The sequence below is a fragment of the Lissotriton vulgaris genome, chromosome 2_1 (genome assembly GCF_964263255.1).
Source record: "Lissotriton vulgaris chromosome 2_1, aLisVul1.2, whole genome shotgun sequence".
In the NCBI taxonomy this organism is placed as follows: domain Eukaryota; kingdom Metazoa; phylum Chordata; class Amphibia; order Caudata; family Salamandridae; genus Lissotriton; species Lissotriton vulgaris.
The window spans coordinates 70,137,347-70,156,605 of record NC_141687.1 but is presented as its reverse complement, the minus strand read 5'-3'; positions in this window follow the sequence as shown (position 1 = coordinate 70,156,605).

The window sequence follows — 19,259 nt, the reverse complement described above, 5'->3', positions numbered from 1 at the left end:
GTGTCACAATCGTATAGTCCAGTGTCGAATGTGAGTATGGGCCGTGATATGTATAATTTGGTGGGGTGTCTTCTTCAGATCCTTCGTTAATCACTTTCATTCCTTGATATTCTAAGGCTGTTACTAGCTGTTGTCCATGAAGATCTTTACGTATATACTTATTTGAACATTGTTGCTTTATATTCCAGAAAGTATTTTCAGCTGTCAATGTTTCGTCTTCGTCGGGAGTGTGAAATAAATTTGCATTGAAATCACCTGTCAGAATAATATTCCATGCTGGTTTGGCACAACGTAAATCCCAAATTGTTTTAATTGAAGTGAATTATTCTTCCTTTTATTTTGTTTCATTGGTTGTGTGTAGTAATTAATCAGAATTACAACTTTAATTTTTCTGTGACTTTTGTATGAAAGCTTAATGAGTTGAATGCTTGGGTCGGGAAAAATAAGCTGCTCAGTTGTAATTTTTAAAGCTAATGCAATGTAGACTGCCAGGCCTCCCTTTGCTCGTCCATAGTGATTACATCTTTCCGCCGCCGCAGAATAAAGTGTAAAACCAACTATGAGAATATCTTCTATGGCCCATGTCTCTTGCAAGGATATCAAGTCGTTGTTTTCCCACTCATAGGGGGTATGTCCTTCTTCAAGAATCCTTTTTGCTCCGACTATGTTCCAAGACAGTATGTGTACCATGTTTCCTTCAGACTTGCTGGTTTCCCATTTCTTTGTCACTCAGTCTTCTTGTTGGCAAGGATGCCTGGCAGCCAACGCCAGTTATGTAGCCTTGGGCTGATTGCTGTTTCTCGGTCTGTGACAGAGCGGTCCAGTGATGCAGCTTCCCTGCTGCTGCCCTCTGCATTCAGCAGTATGGAATAGACCTGTTTGTTTGGTATTAGTTTCGTGTTAACGTCTTTCATTTAGAGCAGTTTGTGAACCGACAATGGAGAGGGGTATCGTTTGTTTGCTGGTATCGATAGTTTAATGCCCCGTGCAGCAAATTGGTCTACATTTTTTAGTACTAGTTGGGCTATCTCGTGGGACTGCCATATTGTTAGTGTTTGTTCTAGTGCATCGTTTTGTCCTGATGAAACAAACTGTACCGCCAATAAGTCGACTGTACGTATCGGTATTAGCTCCTGTATTTCTGTCATGAGTCTTAATATGTTACTCCTGTTTAATGTATCGTGTCTACCTTGCAATTCGTATTCAGGAGTCCAAACTATCTGCAGATTGGTGCACGGGGGTTTACGTGCGTCACTCAAGTCCTCCTTAGCTTTACAAACCCTTGGAGCAAAACCAATCTGGTCTGTAATTTGACATTTTAATTGGGTTTGTAAATGTTGATTGTCTGCGGCTTTTGTTTGAGCGGACCCATTTCTTGTGAGTGCCCCTAGTGATCATGTGAGGGTACTCTCTTCTGTGTGGTGCTGCTGAAAACCTGGTATATGATCTGGTATGAGTTGTTCTCCCGTAATTTCTACTGTTGTTGTTAGATTCTTGTTTGACAAAGAACGTTCCATTATACTAGTTAAATGTTTTTGTTTGGTAGACTGTAGTTTGCGTGTTGGGACAAGGTGTGATTCTGAGGGTACCTGAGGTAACCTTGTATGTTTTCCTTTTAAGCATGTGTACATTTTGGTGTCTAAATTGAGAAGACTTTCTCCATTTTCAAGCTTAATTGTTTCACTTTCAGCTAAGATATTATCCCGGATCGCTGAATTGGAAACCCTCTGTAGTTTTTTGGTACTCCCTACTGGTTCCTGGGGCGATACATCTGGCCTCTTGCTTGAATCCATTTGAGAGGAAAGTGGAGTGGCAGGTATTCGGGAAGAAATTTGTTTTTCAATACATTTTGTATTTTGTGCCCTAGAGAAAATTGGGTATAATATAGTTATATTGTTCATCTTGAACTCCTGAATTTTATTTCTTGTTTTTCTTTCTCTTTTATTTGTCTTCTGGTTTGCAATTATGGTTTTTGTTCACTCAAAACTGCCTTTGAATACGATATCTTATCTGGTTCTGTAATCTCTATTTTTCCTGTAATCGATAACTCGCTGGAGTTGATAATTCCTGACCCGTTGTTTAGTGCTGCTGGTAACAACTGATCTTTTATAATTGTTCAAGATTGGGTTTTATCCATCGGAGCGCTAATCAAGCGTGGTTGAGGCAGATGATCTGTTCCAGTAAGTTTGGTAACAGGCTTAGTTTGTCTAATATAGGTCTGCGTATGCAGATTCAGCTGGAGTGTATGTGGATTGTACTCTAGTTATTAAATTAGTTAGGTTATCAATTTTTGCATTTATCCCAGCAATATAGGAGGCATGACATTCATTAGATCAATTTGAATGTCTAACTTATCTGACTGTAGAATCAGCGTTTTTGTTGATGCTTGAAGAGCAGTCAGCATCGGGTGAATAAGATCCATCTGGAGCAATATCACTCAAATGTCAGTCATACCTGACTTGTCATAACTTCTGCCAAGCGTAGTACTCTCATCAAAGAACTAAGCCCTGTTAGAATCTGGAGATTTGATGAATGGAAATTTCTTATGAATGGCTGGTAGGTTTACATAGTGGCAACCACTTATGTATCAGGAATAGGGAAGACCATGAAAGTTGCTGGCTTATGAACAACATGACCAACTGTCCTGCACAGATATTTAATCTTTACACAGAGCAAAGTCTTGTTTGACATACCATATGTGAAAGGTGAGAAGGGAGTTCAACTACTGCCTATTGAATTCTTGGCCTCTCAGCTGTTACTGCAAACTAGTGTTGGTACCACCTTTCACATCAACTCCTCGCAACACTGTGGTATTCTTCAGAGGTCCATCATATCCACAGAATTTTTTTTTCTATTCTTTTTTTTTTTTAACCAAACAAGCTTCAGGTATACGGATTTACAGTGTACATATAGAAGCCATATATCAGACATAACAATTCTCAGGCATTATAACACAGTACCCAAACTGAAATTGTGCGCAGAGCCCATCAATACCTCTCGGAGTACGTCTCTCAGCCAACCCGAGTAAACCAGTCAGTGTATCGCACTAGTGACTAGTCTCATTACAGACCCCTATATATTGTCCATGGCCCCCATATTTTCTTCCACTTGCACCGGCAGTCCAGGTTTTAGTACACCACCTGCTCTGCGGTATGACACCAGTCTATATCACAGAGCCATGCAGCCACTGTCGGAGGTTCCGGCACCCCCATGCTTTTGCAATGTCCCCCTGTCAGGACCAGCCATAATTTGGTCCATTTCGGCCATGTGATCTCTCCCGTGATGCCGAGGAAATGCCATCTGGCCTCCAGCAGGAACTGGGCATCTGTTACTGCCTCCATCTCACGGGCGACGCCCCTCCAGTATTTCTGAATCTTGGGACAGGACCACAAAATATGAAAGAACGACCCCCTCTGACCACACCCCCTGACGCAGTCTTCAGAACCCCTTTCCCTAATATGGACCTGCACCATTCTTGAGGCATATGAATTGTGGAGAATTCCGGTCAGTGGACAAGTCAAAATCACGCACTGACTGCTATTTCCCTAGAACACTGGAGGGCCTCCGCCCAGTCATCATCCTCTAGCAGACCCACATCTGTTTTCCAGGCCTTCTGCAACGGACCTAGACAACCTGGAGTTTTGTTAATCAGTTTCTTGTATGTTAGTGATACCGCCTTCTGGATCATGGGGTCCAAGAGAAGCCTATCCTCTAATGGGGAGCGTTCTGGGAGCACAGTCCCTTCTTTCATGTGGCAGTGAAGCACCGAGCGCAACTAACGGCATTGAAGGAATTCACCTACACTCATTTGGAAGCCCTTTCGCACACAATCGAAGGTTACGAGCATGTCAATGCCTATGAGGCTCCACCTGCAGAACCCCTGTAGCCTGTGCACTTCTGTCAGGAAGTCCCCTTTCCATAGCGGGGTTTGTTTGTTGAGGTTCCGTTCCCACCCCATCATCCTAGTAGCTCTGTGACATATATCAACAACCATTTTACTATGAGGGGGAAGATGTGCTGAGCCTCCACCCTTACGTTAATTCCCCCAAATGGCTGCTTGACCCCAAAGCCCATCTGTCGACTCTATAGCCCCAACTACTGACTTTGATAAGATGGGCAGCCAAGCGGCCCAGTGGAAGTTTCTGAGGTCTGGGACTGCGGGCCCCCCTTCGTACATACCCCTCTGCAGTATCTTAAGTGCAATCCTGGGACTGCACCCCCCCCACACACAATTATCGACGTAACTTGGAATTAATTGTATGAAATATAGAGTCCGGGATGTGATGAGGAGTGTTTTGAATGATGTACATTCGGATGTACATCATTGTAATCGGAAGCGCAGCGGGCGCGACGAATGCGCGCCGAAGGCGCGCATAAGGCAAACTCGTCTGCGCTCGTCCGCGCCGAGGCCGGGCCCAGGGCCATCCCCCCTGATTCACCGGAGCCACTCCCGTCGCTCAATACGGTGGTATTTACTTACACCTCCGCCCAACTACTCAATCTCAGGCCTGTAGCAGAGATGCCCCATGCCTTACCACATTTTGCATACACCAACTCTAGCATTGGTCCGCACAAATGTCCTACTTGTACTGAGGATATCCCTACCCTTTCTACGACCTCCCCCCGACAAGTGTTAGCAGCACTTATAAACGTGCGATCTCTTCCCAAACACAAAACTGAAATCTCCGAATTAATCGATTCACTTAATCTGGATCTACTATTCATTACGGAGACATGGGGGGACGACTCCTCGGGCCCAGATTTCAGAGCGGCCACTACGACAAACTACTGCGTATGCAGACTAGATAGACCGAAAAGAAAGGGTGGAGGTATAGCCATCATTTATAAAGACCACTTCAAAGTTACAATTGCAGAATCAAACTATTCTGAGTGTGAGGCTTTTTTCTCCACTATTGGCCTCTCTGGAAAAAAATCATTCAAAGGTATGTTGATCTATCGCCCCCCCGGGTCTGGATCGAAATTCCTCACGAATGTCGGTAACCTAATTGAGGCCTCAGTAGGATCTCCACACTTCACCATATTGGGAGATTTTAATTTTCATCTCGAAGCTATTGATGACCCTGATACCTCGCTGTAAATTAACGACCTAGCTGCAGCTGGTCTTCTGCAAATTATCAAAGAACCCACTCATCAAGCGGGACACACCGTAGATGGACTATTTACCAGCAATCCGCATATATCTGTCTCTAAGGTAATCCCCCTTATCTGGACGGATCATGCAGCCGTCTGCTTTTCCATTAAAATCAACTCCATCACATCTCCTTCTATATCTTCTTCCCCTGTCTCCTTCAGAGACTGGAAAAATATTAACCTCGACCATCTTGCGGAGATGATGCTTGACAGTACTATCCCTAATGAGCAGGATCCTACATTAGCGTCCATCAACTATCTGAGCAACCTAAACACAGCTTGAAATAAGTTAGCTCCGATCAAAACTTCCTACTGCAGTAGAAAGCTCCCCTCGGCCCCTTGGTTTACGGAACCCCTACGACTGCAGAGACAATACTGCAGGAACCTGGAAAGGCACTGGCGCCGCCATTTCAGTCCTATCGACAAAACTGCCTACAAAAATGCTCTCTCCAATTATAAAAAACTAATTGCATCGGAAAAAACTCTCTATTATACTGCCCAAATTAATCAGGCGAAAAACTCAGTAGGAGAATTATTTCAGGTGGTCACTCATCTGTTCAACCCGCCTGCTCTGCGCTTAGAAGGATCACAGTCTCTCTCGGATTCTTTAGCCAAATTCTTCGAAGACAAAGTTAGCGCCATTTTTCAACCTTTTCCCACTCTCCCTCCTCTCCCACCCCTATGCTACCCCCTCCCAATAAGGCACCAAACTTTTCGGGCTTCGAAGCTACTTCACAGGAACATATCTGACACCTTGTTGCTTGCACTAAATCGGGGTCACCACTTGACCCTTGTCCACCCGCCATCCTTAATCTCATCCCTGAAGCCATTTCCCCCGCTCTGACCACCATTTGCAATGCAATGTTCTCAACTTGCACTTATCCATCTGTTTGGAAGGAGGCTATTATCAAGCCACTTTTAAAAAAGCCCACTTTAGACCCTCTCCTTCCCGCCAGCTACAGACCCATTGCTTGTCTTCCTTTCCCTGCAAAATTTTTCGAAAAAATCACACAACTTGCGAAATTTATAAATGACAACAATTTACTCGATGACACCCAATTCGGGTTTAGACAGGGTCATGGAACGGAGACAGCGCTACTAAAAGCAGCAGATGAGATAAGGACTACAATGGATAAGGGAGGATCCGCGGTACTAATACTTTTGGACCTCTCTGCAGCGTTTGACACTTTCAATGTCACTTTGATCGACCGCGTCTCTGCCTTAGGAATAAATAACAAAGCCAAAGAACTTCTTGCCTCATTTTTGGCTAACCGTCCTCAGACAGTGAAGATGGGCAATTACATCTCCCAGACCTTTTCTCTCCCTTGCGGAGTACCACAGGGCTCCTCGCTAAGTCCGACACTTTTCAACATTTATGTTTCGGACTTAGCGAGGGTTATAAAATCTTATGGAATCGCCCTCACAACCTATGCAGACGACACCCAACTGGTGTTATCTGTATACAATGATGGTATATCGGTCGCGGCCAACTTCCAAGAGGGAATGAAGGCAATAAGTTCCTGGATGTCATCAAACTGTCTTAAATTAAACTCTGACAAGACAGAGGTGATGACATTTGGGAAACTGGAACCTATCTGGTCCCCTCAATGGTGGCCACCTGAGATGGGGATGCCCCCCCAACCGGTAACCAAGGTACGTAAACTAGGAGTCATATTTGACAACAAAATGACTTTCCACCAACATGCCAACTCCGTGGTCTCCTCATCTTTTTATATCTCAAAGAGGATCAAAAAACTAATTCCATACCTACCTCCTTCCGCGGGCAAAACCTTAATCAGTACTCTGGTTTTCTCAAGAACAGATCACTGCAATGCCCTCCTATTGAATGCCCAAAAAAAGGTCCTCAACAGATTGCAGATGGTCCAAAATGCCTCGGCCAGGACCCTACTATCCATCCCCAAGTTCACATCCATCTCCCCGTACATTAGACAGCTGCATTGGCTCCCAGTGAGGAGTCGGACCAAATTTAAAGCTTTATGCATAGCCTTCAAAGCTATCAACAACCAAGGCCCACTATTTCTAAAAAAAGCCTTCCGCCCGCACAAACATTCAAGAACTTTACGTTCATCATCAGCCCATCTGCTGAGGGTTCCACGTACAAGAAGGGCCAAACTCTGGAATACCTTACCCCTCCATATCAAAACCGCTCCCACGCTCATCAACTTCAGAAAAAAACTTAAGACTTGGTTGTTTTCAGCATAAATTATTATTTTTTTCCTGTCACAGTGAGAGTTTCTGTTACGTTAGCGCCGAGACACCCGTCTGGGTATTTGTGCGCTTTAAAAATCGCATAAAATAAATAAATAAATAAAAATACAGTAAGCGAGGAAGAGCCATCATCTTGAAGAGGACTGCCAGTCCCATAAGGGAAATAGGGAGCCCCCTCCAGTGCGGAGCATCCTCACGCAACCTGGAAAGCTGCCCCTGAAGGTTCAGTTGTGTAACCTCCGCTTTATTCCTAGTGATCCAAATGCCCAATTTTTCCTGTAGCCCCAACTCCGAGCATGTGGACAACAGAACCAGAGGGTCTCCAGCTAAGGAGAACACCGGAGACTTGTCCCAGTTGGTACAATAGCCAGAGTAGGAACCAAAGGATCGTATTATATGAATAAGCCGATGGAATGTCTGTTGGGGCAGGTGTGCGTAAAGTAGGATATCATCCGCATATAGCGAGATGCGCTCTTCCCAGCCCCTCCCCCCCCGAAGTCGATCACCCACACTGCCGGGTCCTTCACAATCCATGCTGCCAAAGGCTTGAGTGCCAGCGCAAAGAGCATCGGGGACAGAGGACATCCCTGTTTTGTCCCCCCTATGCAATGCAAATGCTCTGGAGATAACCCTGTTAACCCGCACTTTGGCCATCGTGGCAGTATAAAACAACCAGATCCACTGTTGCAGCCACGGGCCAATGCCCACCTTCCCCAGCACAGCAATAAGGTACGTCCATTCGATGCTATTGAACGCCATCCTCGCGTCTAGAGAGAGGAGGGCGGCTGGTACAACTGGCTGACTTTGAGTCATACACATAACTCCATATAAGCATCTAAGGTTTAACCTCGTACTCCTATGGGGCATAAATCTAAATTGATCTGGGTGAATCTTGGACTGCAAAACCAGGTCTAGCCGGGTTGTGATAATTTTGGCTAGGACCTTAGCTTCGACATTTAAGAGGGATATGGGTCTGTAGGAGGTAATGTGGCTTTCCCTTTTTAAGATGAACTACAGTAATTACCATTCTCATTGTTTGCCCCACTTCGAACGCCTCCTTAAACATTTGAAGCATGTACGGAGCCAGCTTGCCCACCACACATTTTAACATTTCAGTTGGGAGCCCATTCGGACCCGCTTCCTTCCCTGATTGCAAATTTCTCATGGCATTCTCTACTTCTCCCAGGTGGAAGTCAGAATATAGCGCCTCCCTGTCATCCGAGCCTAAAGACGGAAGAGAAATGTCCCTCAGAAATTCATTGCATTCCGGCTCCCCCGCTTGGTTTGAGACTGTTAAACATTTTCAAAATATTTGGCAAAAGTTTCCGCCAGGGCGGCCCCATACCAACCTGCGTCCATTCGTCAGACCGAATCTCGAACACCCAATTATGACTCCTGTCCCTGCGTTCACGTGTGCCTGAGCCGCGTTGTCTGCAAGATCCCATAAGGACCGTTCCTTAAGTTTGAGGGAGTGCTTGAGCCCACTTACCTCACTGGTAGTTTCGGTTAGTGTGCACTCCAATGCGAGTATTTCCTGTTCGAGTTCTTTGCATTGACTTTGTTTTTCTTTGCGGCCTGCACAAAATCCCTTGCCACCACCTTGTATGCTTCCCAGAGGATACCGGCGGAGCTAACTGAGCCCACATTTTCAGCAAAGTATAAGTCCTTACGGTCCTTGAAACGCTCCCGGAATTCCTGGTACCAAAACATAAATGGGTCTAATCTTAGGGGAAGAGACCAATCACAGAATGGTCCATGGAGTTGCACCTCTACTGGTGAGTGGTCAGAGATACCCATTGCCTTATGGCACCCACTACTAAAGAGCCCTGCAGCGGTACCCAGTGTAAAAATATAGTCCTGCCGAGCCCCACTGCCACGTGCTGCAGAAATATGAGTGTATTGTTTAGTGCTGGGATTGTGGCATCGCCAAAGATCCACCAGTCCCAGAGCTTGGGAGAAGGAAAACAACGGACGGGCCCCTTTGCCCCAGAGGGTGTAATCTCCCGATCAATCTCAGGCATAATAGTATCACTCATGTCCCCTCCCAAGAGCAATATTCCATGCGGGAAGTCTAACAACACTGGGTTAGGTCAGGAAAGGTGATTTCGTGCAGTCTCAGGGGAATGTACACTAAGCATATGTTTACCACCCGCCCCTCCCAAGTTTCTGACAGAACTGCATAGCGGCCCAATGGGTCACACCATGTGCACTGTATCATAGATGGATCACATTTTCTATGAGAATAGCCGTTCCCTTGGATCTGGACATAAAACCAGCATGCATATCCACTCTATTATTCAACATCAGTCTCAACCCCTTAGCAAACTTTGCTTAAATCATTCAGCCTCCCTTTTTATTTGTTTTTAAACTTGATTACTGCCTTCAGGCCATTAACACAAGAATAATGAATCACCATCTAAAATGTAAACTAAAATTTAATACCAAAAAGACAGAGATTATGACCTGCCAACGATGATGAAATACCAGCCTATCTTCATATGGCCTAAGGAAAATGAGGAGACAAAACCTATGCTTAACCATGGATTCATACCCATAATTCATACCACATCTTAGCAATTACACATGGAGTGCCTTCCACACAATTAAAACACTAGATTGCATCATCACATACACTGGGTAACAAAAGAAAGTGCCAGCCACATTTACGCTCGTAATCTCAAAAGTTGACTATAACAGCCTATACATTGGTGGAGCAGCATTCACCAAATGCAAAATCCAACTAATCCAAAATTCTGCTGCGGTCATTCTTCTCGGTCTTCCCCCTAGAGAACACAGGACACCAGTCTTGCCATCACTCGACTGGCTACCTATAGCTAGAAGGGGAATGTTCAAGGTACTTTGCATTGTCCACAGAGCCTCCCAAGGAAAAGCACTGCACCTAAAACTTAAATTCAAGCAATAGACACCAAACCGAACACTGCGCTCCAGGCTTGCACCACTTCTCATCATACCACCTTACGATAAGACCTCTTCAGGAGGCACTGCTTCTCAGTACAAGCCACCAAGCTCTGAAATTCACTACCAGCCAGCTTTCAAAGCATCCAGGAACATATACACTTCAGAACGGATTTGAAAACATGGCTATTTTCATGACAACTCCATCAGGCAATAGTACCCAGAAAGACAGTTCCACCCCCAACCTTAATCTTCAGCCTAACATTCACAGATTTGCAAACAACCCAAACAACAAACTACTTTTGATAGACAGGTAAGTTGGGGAGGTCTGACCAATGGTTCGCCGGTGTATTATATTATTTCTGGCGCACATTAACACTAATACAATAACACTGGGTGATCAGCCGCCAACTGTAACTTACACCTCTTCCATTCCATTAGACATATCTGCTATGAGGGTTGGTCCTCACCAGTATTGTGCAGCCAATAAACCAGCTAACACCAAATGAACAGTCACATAATAACTAAAGGAATCTGTTGCACACTGCTGGTCAATTCAGAGGACTTTAATCTAGTATACCACTGCAGGTTCAGAATATGCTATGGCTGCTTCTTTGCATCTCACACTGACACTCAGATATGGGATGATGGTAATGATGCTCATCTCAGGAGATTTCTTCACTTCTCTCTCCCTACACCTATGCCAGATTAGGCCCACAACTATACACAAAATGTCTGATTGGACAAACCAGTACAGTAACTAGCTAAGCAGACTAAAAGCATAAGAAATACCATAAAGGGACATACAGGGCTGTTCAAAGCTGCCACCATACTTATAAATCAAACACTGCATGTCTGTAGCTCTCACACGACATCAACCACAATGAATAAGCATAACACGATGACGGCACCTTGGTGGTATTCATGCAGGACATGAAAACACTTCCCACATAGGATCCAAAAACAAAAACAACAACATTTTAACTACACACCCTATATGGCATACCTTGCTTGCCATGTATGTACGTGCTTCAGTACCCCGCATAAGGGTAGTAAGTGTTATACAATGCTGTAATATAGTATATTTATTTCATTGTGCATGACCAAAAATAGTTTTGCTGCTATTAATACATTTTTTCCGTCACACTTCACAGTTACAGAACAAAATGTGACTCATTTGTGCTTTCATAACTGCTGATTCATTTTAAAATATTTGTTTAGTTTATTTCAAGGTTTTAAAATGTTGTTGAATATTAGAAAAAAATTAACATCCTACAGTCTTTTTTTTCTACATTCTCTGTAGATCCGAGTGAGATTACTCCCTCGTGCATACAATGGGAGTATGGTGGGTACCACCTAGGACACCCACCATATTCTCATTGTGAGCTGTGGGGGGAGCCCCTAGGTCTCTGCATCCCCAGTTGGCACCTCACATGCTGCAGGAGCCGGTATTGCTCCCACCTGCAGGGAACAGCTATTAATTGTGCTTCCTGTGGGCAGGAGCAATATTCTGATCTATTTCAGTGACTGCACTGACAGATTAAAAGTCATCTTCCAATGGGCAGGATCATTTTAAAAGCTCTTGCCCCCTGGGAGCGGACTAAGTGTTTGCTCCCGCCAAGCGAGAGCAAAGTTGTCCTGACCGCCCCGGTGCGGGCAGGGAAAGAGCTATGTCCTGCGGCTCCCCTATGGCCTTGGGGATCAAATAATAATAGTATTGGGGTCCACAGGGGCCTTATAAGGCTGGTGCGGGACAGGTGGCCCTCCTCCCCGTTCATAAAAAAAGGCCCTGAGAGATGGGTCCCCAAAGCCATGACCTCTGGCCAACCCCCTCCATGCACAACTCAAGGAAGTGAAGTGTTGGCTGCCTTCACAAGGGTTGGCCTCAGGGTCTGGCTTTAGGCCAGGTCTTGTGGCCAACACCCCACTGCGGACGGCCTTTGGCTGTGCACAGAGTGAGGTCAGCTACATGTGGGGTGTGGCCAATGGCCGTGCGCAACAGGGGTTAGATTTACGTATTATAATTAAATATTACTTTACATAAAAAAAAACAATTTAACAAAAAAAACGTACTTTTACCATTTATAGTTAGCACAGCTAACTTTAACTTGCGCCCACGGCATGCACTGCTGATGACCTCACATATGACATCACTCATGACATGTTCTATGACCTTATTTATGACATCACTGATGACATCCCAGATGACATTAGCCAAGCTTCTTTTGTACACATTGCTCTTTGAACTGGTACAGCATTAGAGCTATGAGAAGTAAGTGCAAAATAGCTCAGAATAATGTGAAGAGTATTTACTGCTATCATACATATAAGTAACCCCATAGGTAAAGCAAGCTAGTGTTATTTGCAACATTGACCCTATACAATACATTGCAGTACGGAGCATCTATACCCTGCTGGAAACTTTTCCTGCAGTACCAAAAAACCTGTGTGGAACATAATGACCACACCTCAACTGTCAACTGTACACAGAGTTACTCTTCAATACAAAGATATATACCATGTTCAATACCCCAAGACGTATGGTGCTTTAGGAGAAAATGCATTTTGCAAACACTTAAACTGATAAGCTGGACATAAGCTGTAAAAAATCAGGTAGGAAAGTAATATGGTAGTTGCCTGCCACTATGAAAACTATGAAACAAACTAACACAGTCATTGGATGATGTCATTAGTAAGCTCTATGCTTAGTTCTTTGTGATTGTAATGTACCAACAAGTAATCTCTATGGAGCACCATTTCTTAATGGATGAAATAAGGCAGCAATTGCTATATGTATATGTAACCTGTCGCTTTACTAATATTGCAAATTAAGAGTCGGAGTTTACAACATTTTTGTAGACCACGGGATAGTTAATAAATGATTTTTGAAGCATCCTTTTTCCATTAGCTTTTGACTATAGACATCTTTAGCCGTCTTCTACGAGCACTAATGTGATCAATACAGTGCCTACCGTTTAGCGGACGGATACACTCTGACATTGACTTAAGATTTTTCTTTGGCCATACGGTAAGTAGTTTATTAATGCACAAACAGCCAGCATAGATCTGTCAGGAGCTTAAGCTTCTCCGGTCCTGGCAGGGGATTCACACCGGAGGCTCGCAGCCCTGCCACCTCCCGCCTCACTCCCAATGGAGACGGCTCACCAGGGGTAACTCTCCACCAAGCCCTTCACACAGTGCATTCCAGATGCATTGGATGTACCAGTGCTTGTTACACGTGTATGTGAGTGATGTTTGGTATGGTTTAATAATTATGAATCCAAATAAACTATATTTAAATAGAGATCACTGAAGTCAATTCCTTTCATTTACGATTTCTGGTTTGCTACACTTCCATATTTATTATATTCAGTTTATTAATAGCATATTTGTTCCCCTTCTGTCATTCATAGTCCATTCCTAAGGCCTAAAAGCCCATTAGAGAACCCAGATTTCAGGCTGGATATCATTACTGGCAAGGTGTGCAGAAGGCTGGCTTTTGTCTTCACCAGTCATTGACTCAGCCCATTAGGAATTAATTCACTTAGAAAGTTCATAAAAGCATAAGCCCTACAGGTAACATCACTTAAAAAGCTTTTTTGGAATTCACACCCGACGCAGAGTGCAGGCACTCCTCAACCACTCTCCTAATGGCACCCAAACACCCCTAGGGCATTGTGAAGATCTGTCTTTCATCCAGCCTGCTCCTGCTCTCTCCTTTGGACAAAGCTCTTCCTTAAGTGGTTCAACATAAAATCACAATGAAGTCTGCCTTTTTCTGGCACGTGCAGCCTTCAGTTTTCCATGAATCCTTTTGACTGCATTGTATTGAGTTTCAACATGAATATTCTTTTATGGCCATTGATGTTAATGAGTCCTCGCTCCAATGCTTTCTTCGCTTTATCCTCCTGTATGGTTAACTTAATTAGTATCTCAATTGTCCTTATTGCAGCTTTAAACATGCACTGATATCAGCCAATTGCATATTTAATATTTTTGTGGTTAAGCCTTTGAGTTCAGCCACATTTCCAGAGTGAGTGTGTTGGACTTGGCCCTTTTTTGCAAGGTCATCCCAGAACTTTTTGGCTTCCTTCTGAATTTTTTCTTACCTGCTGTTGGTGGTTTTATGACTCTGGGCACTTTATCACTGCTGATCGGTGCTCAAGTGCATGTGCTCTCTCTTGTAAACTTGGTAAGATTGGTCTACACCCGTTTGGCATATTTAATTTACCTGTACGTCCCTTATACAGTGGTATCCCATATGCCCAGGGCCCGTAAATTAAATGCTGCTGGTGGGCTTGCAGCTCTGCTTGCGCTACCCACCGAAGTAGCCTTTCAAACCTGTCTCAGGCCTTTGCCACTGCAGGGGCTGCACGTGCAATTTTACTGCCACCATGACGTGGCATATAAAGTGGTTGCCATGTCTGCAACTCCCCTTTTACTACATGTAAGTCACCCCTAAGGTTGCTAGCCCTATGGGCAGGGTGCTATGTAGGTAAAAGGTAAGACATGTGCCTCAACTGTGTGGCATGTCCTGGTAGTGACAAACAGCCTATTTGGTTTCTCACTGCTGGGAGGCTGTCCTCTCATAGGTTTGCATTGGGGATTCCCTGATATGTGCTACAGTGGTAATTTCTGATCTGGGAGGGGTCGCAAGACCGGAGAACAAAGAATTTGGGACTATAAGTAAAGGGGCCGTGAATCCTTGTAAAGGGAGATGACACTGCGTTGACTCCTGTGTACCAGGAGGAACCGCTGTACGGGGACAAGCCTGTGGCCTGCTGGCTGGCTGAAGGGACTGCCCTCTGCTAAGGTGTCCGGTGTGCTGGCCTGCCTGTTTGCTGATAGCGCCTGCCACTCGGTTGCACCAGAAGTGGACTCACTTGGTGCTATGCCCCAGAGAGGAGTGCATGTCTTACCCTGCAGCATGGGCAGTGCTTCGCTCTCCTGCTGTGACCAGGCAACAGGAGGGGAGAGCTGATGGAAAGGAGTGCTCTTCCTCTCGTGGATTTGTTTTGTATCTGAAGTTGCGGCATCTAGGGCTCTGCTACGTGGCTAGAGGCTGCCACACAATGTGGAAACAGTGAGGAATCCCAGCCCTGGAGGTCCTGGATGTTGCGCCGCAGCATCCACGTCATAGAGGGGCGGGGACAGAGACAGCGGAGTGGGCGGAGACTGTGCTCCGCGTTTTGACCGGCTACTTCCACTCTCACAGAACGTAGCTGCTACACAGCGTGATTGTCTGCAGCCATGGTGGTAAGAGCCCTAACGGGGTGCTGTCCACATGCCTCGCACCAGGAGCAAAGGCCTAGTGAGGACACCAAAGTTAGTGGCTGTGCTCCGAAGCAGAGGAGTCGTCCAGGAGCTTGCGTGCCCTGAGTAGGGCGTTTGCTGTTGTTTGGGACATCTCCCCTCTGAAGTGCTCACCAGTCCTGAGACGGGGGCCAGGGTGAGAAGAGAGTGCTGAAATTCCCCTGTTGGTCTGTGGTTTTTGGGTTGCCGGCTGAACAGCCTCACACTCCGTGCATTCAGGGAGCCGGGTTTCCGCCCTCATCGAGCTTTTTGGAGCTGGCCCGGGCCCACTGCCTCCTTTGCTGCGTGTGGGGCTAATTTGGAAGCCTTAGGCTGTGGTTCAAGTGGATTGCCACATTCCCTGTTTTAGGTGGGCACGTGGCCCAGAAGCCTACGGGAAGACACCAGGTACCCTCATATAAGCGCAGGTGCCACGCTGTCTGTTGTGCACTGTAGTGTAGTTCCTATATCCCTAATAGGCTCTGTGCATTGGAATAATATACACTATAGGTTTGACATAGGACTGAGGTCAGTATGTCTTTGGCGAGTATATTAAACTTAATTGTGTGTGCCAGCTAACTCAGAGGTCACTAGAAACTTTCTTGAATGAACAAGAAGGGATTAGTCTCTGGCAACCGCATAAACATGACAACGTTGTTTCCCTTAGAGTCGGAACAATATCTTCAGAGTCATGGAAACAGTAGATAACTATTTCGCTCAGTCAATCGTGCATGCTTTGTTTCTACAGAGTTGCACAGAGATAGAGAGACGGGCTTTTCAATAAAAAGGTTTATTGAACAGTCTTCTTTCTCATGCAAGAGAGGTGAACTGCTACAATCATTAGACAGAATGCGAAGTATAATGCGTACAGCGTAAACAGTAATATAAAATAGTACTGCAATAGCATGGTCTTTCGCTATGACATATATAAAACAACATACATAAATAACACAGGCTAAAATACTCAACTGGTGCTTCTAAAATAGGCCTACCCCAGTGTACCTAACCTAGGTCTAGTACGAGGGAAGAAGTAGGTGCTGGTTTAGCATAGGTTTCGTTTTGCCAGGAATTGCCAAAAGTTTCTCTAGGTTCTAATCAGCTCTATACCTTAGAATGAGAGAGGTTGGTATCTCTTTCCTGGGACTCAATTTCCCAACACCCCAAAAGGGGAGTCAGACACACTGAAACTGGATTCTCGGCAGGAGGATGACAGCTTTTATTCAGCTGGGGAGTTGTCTTCCTTCGGTACTTGCTGTGGCGAGCTGCGTCGTGCAAGTAGGTAGTCGAACTGCAAAGAACCACACTGTGCTTTGCCATAGCAAGTGAAGGTATATTTATACCTCGAAGGTGTTTAGGAATGCCAGTATTGACGTAAAAGTCGTGCATATGAAAGTCATGAATGAACCCCTAAGGAATAGATGTTCATGCATAATAAATGAGTTCTTGGAGAAATCAATATCCAAGCAAGGGGAAGTCCCTAACTGCTTAAGAGTCTAGTTTTCCAAGAAGTGGTTGTGACGTGGATGAACGGATGTAAGTAGCCATGCCTGTATTTGGGTAGCATGGGCTATGCCTAAATAAGGACTGGATTTCTATGCCTATATAAGGGCAATGTGATTTATACCTATATAAGGGCATGAATTGGGAAATGCATACTAAATCTAAATCTAAATCGATACACAACAGTACATATGGTAGAGTGTACACTGATAATATGGATGTGTTGTGCCCTGACGGGAATACATAGGTGATGTTACATTGCCAGGGTGTCCCACCACCTCTACAGTGAGGTGATGTACTTTTTCTAATGTGTGCACACTTCAAGTGTTTACTATGGTGCACTGCTGATGATATGTATGCATAATGTGTTATGTTAAGTGCAATCCTACCAGTAATATAATATATATACCAGCATTTGTAAAGCGCACAGCTACCTTCGGAGAGGTGTCCCTGTGTTGGGGGCCGTCGGGAAGGTTACGCGAACTATTACCCAGAGTCACACGGTGCTGGGCTAACCTGCCACTGGCACCGGGGATCGAACCATGACCCCTGTGGTCCGGTGCCAGGCACCCTGGCACCTGTGCGACACCTCTTCCACCAAAATCCCACTTTCTAACAGAGAGTTACAGGTTACTTTAGAGACACTTTGGCTCATCTCTGTCGGTGTAGCAACATAAGATTACTGTGAAAACTTCAAATGGATTACACCTCTAATATCTCTTACGCATATACTGTTCTCTTACACTACTGTGCATTTTTTGCAAAAGTGATAAAGCAAAATAAATGGCAACCCAGTGGAAGAGCACGGAGCTAGAGAAGACATAGGTAAATGACCAGGTTTCCATACAGCAAGCAATTGAAACAAACAACAAGGTCATTGCAGCCACTGATGATCACTCAAGCCGCATTCCAGTTCCGTTATTTTTCAGTCACCATGCCACTCTAGACACAGGCCCACTTTATGCACAACTGACCGTGTTCCTCATCAGAACAGTCCATCCCGCACTAACAGGTAAGTCCCCCTCCATAAAGGAACACTGCAACCATAGACTGGTTTTGGTCTATCTAAGACTCCTCAAAAGGGTGCAGCTTGAGTCAAGTAGCATAGTGAGCATGGGACCCACATATGAGCAAACAAGTGCAACAAACATTAGGGTGATATTTGGGCACACTTGTCACACTTATGATGTAACTGCAAAAAACAAAAAAGGTGATGAATGAAATGCTTAATTTAATATCTGCCACTGGTGATCGCTTGGGGCTGCATTCCCATTCCATAATTTTTTGCCCAACCATTCCACTCTAGACAGAGACCCACCTAATAGGAATGAAACAGAATAGACCCTCTTCCTTATGGAAACAGTCCATCATGACCTGCCATGAAAGGCCCTCTCTTGAACACAACACGAGTAACCGTAGATCAGTTTCAGCCTATTTTGACCTCCTTCATAGGGTGCAGTTTGAATTCTCTGGCACGGAGCATCATACCACCATACCCACATCTGAACATACTCTTCGCACTTACGGCATTACCAGTTACAAACAACAATATGATGAATGGAACAGACTGTTCTCATAAGGGTCAATACGGGTTTCAATAAGATGGGTCTTCATCTAGAGAGGCACAGTGGGTGAAAAACACTGGGTTGGAATGCTGCCTAGAGTGATTGCCCGTACTTTGTCTATTTACAAGCATTCTTCCCATCACCTTATGTGTGATTGATCACACAGCAACTCACAGCCTGTTAGAACCCATCCAAACTTTCCCAACTTCATAAAACCTTCAAAATTTAAATATAGGCTCTTGGTGACCTGGCAGAAGAGCTGGAAGCTGAAATAGTGTTCCCCTTAGACACCCCTGCACCTAGCCCACCAAAAGCTCTATACAGCTGTAACATGTATTTCACCACCTCACTTAAAATAAAAACAGAATCAGTAACCTATAAGAAAAACAGACAAGCAGAGGTAATCATCACGTGAACAGCGAAGTCAGACAGGTCCCTAAAACCTCCCCACCATTGCCTGTTTATCAGCCTGTTTTCAGAGGATGATCTCCAGCAGGCATTTGAGTAAAGGGCAGAAGAGGACAAGCACAATTTGCTGTAAAGGGTCACAAAGCCAGAACTCTGCTCTTCATCAACCAAGTAAGTCACCACCATGTGACTAATACC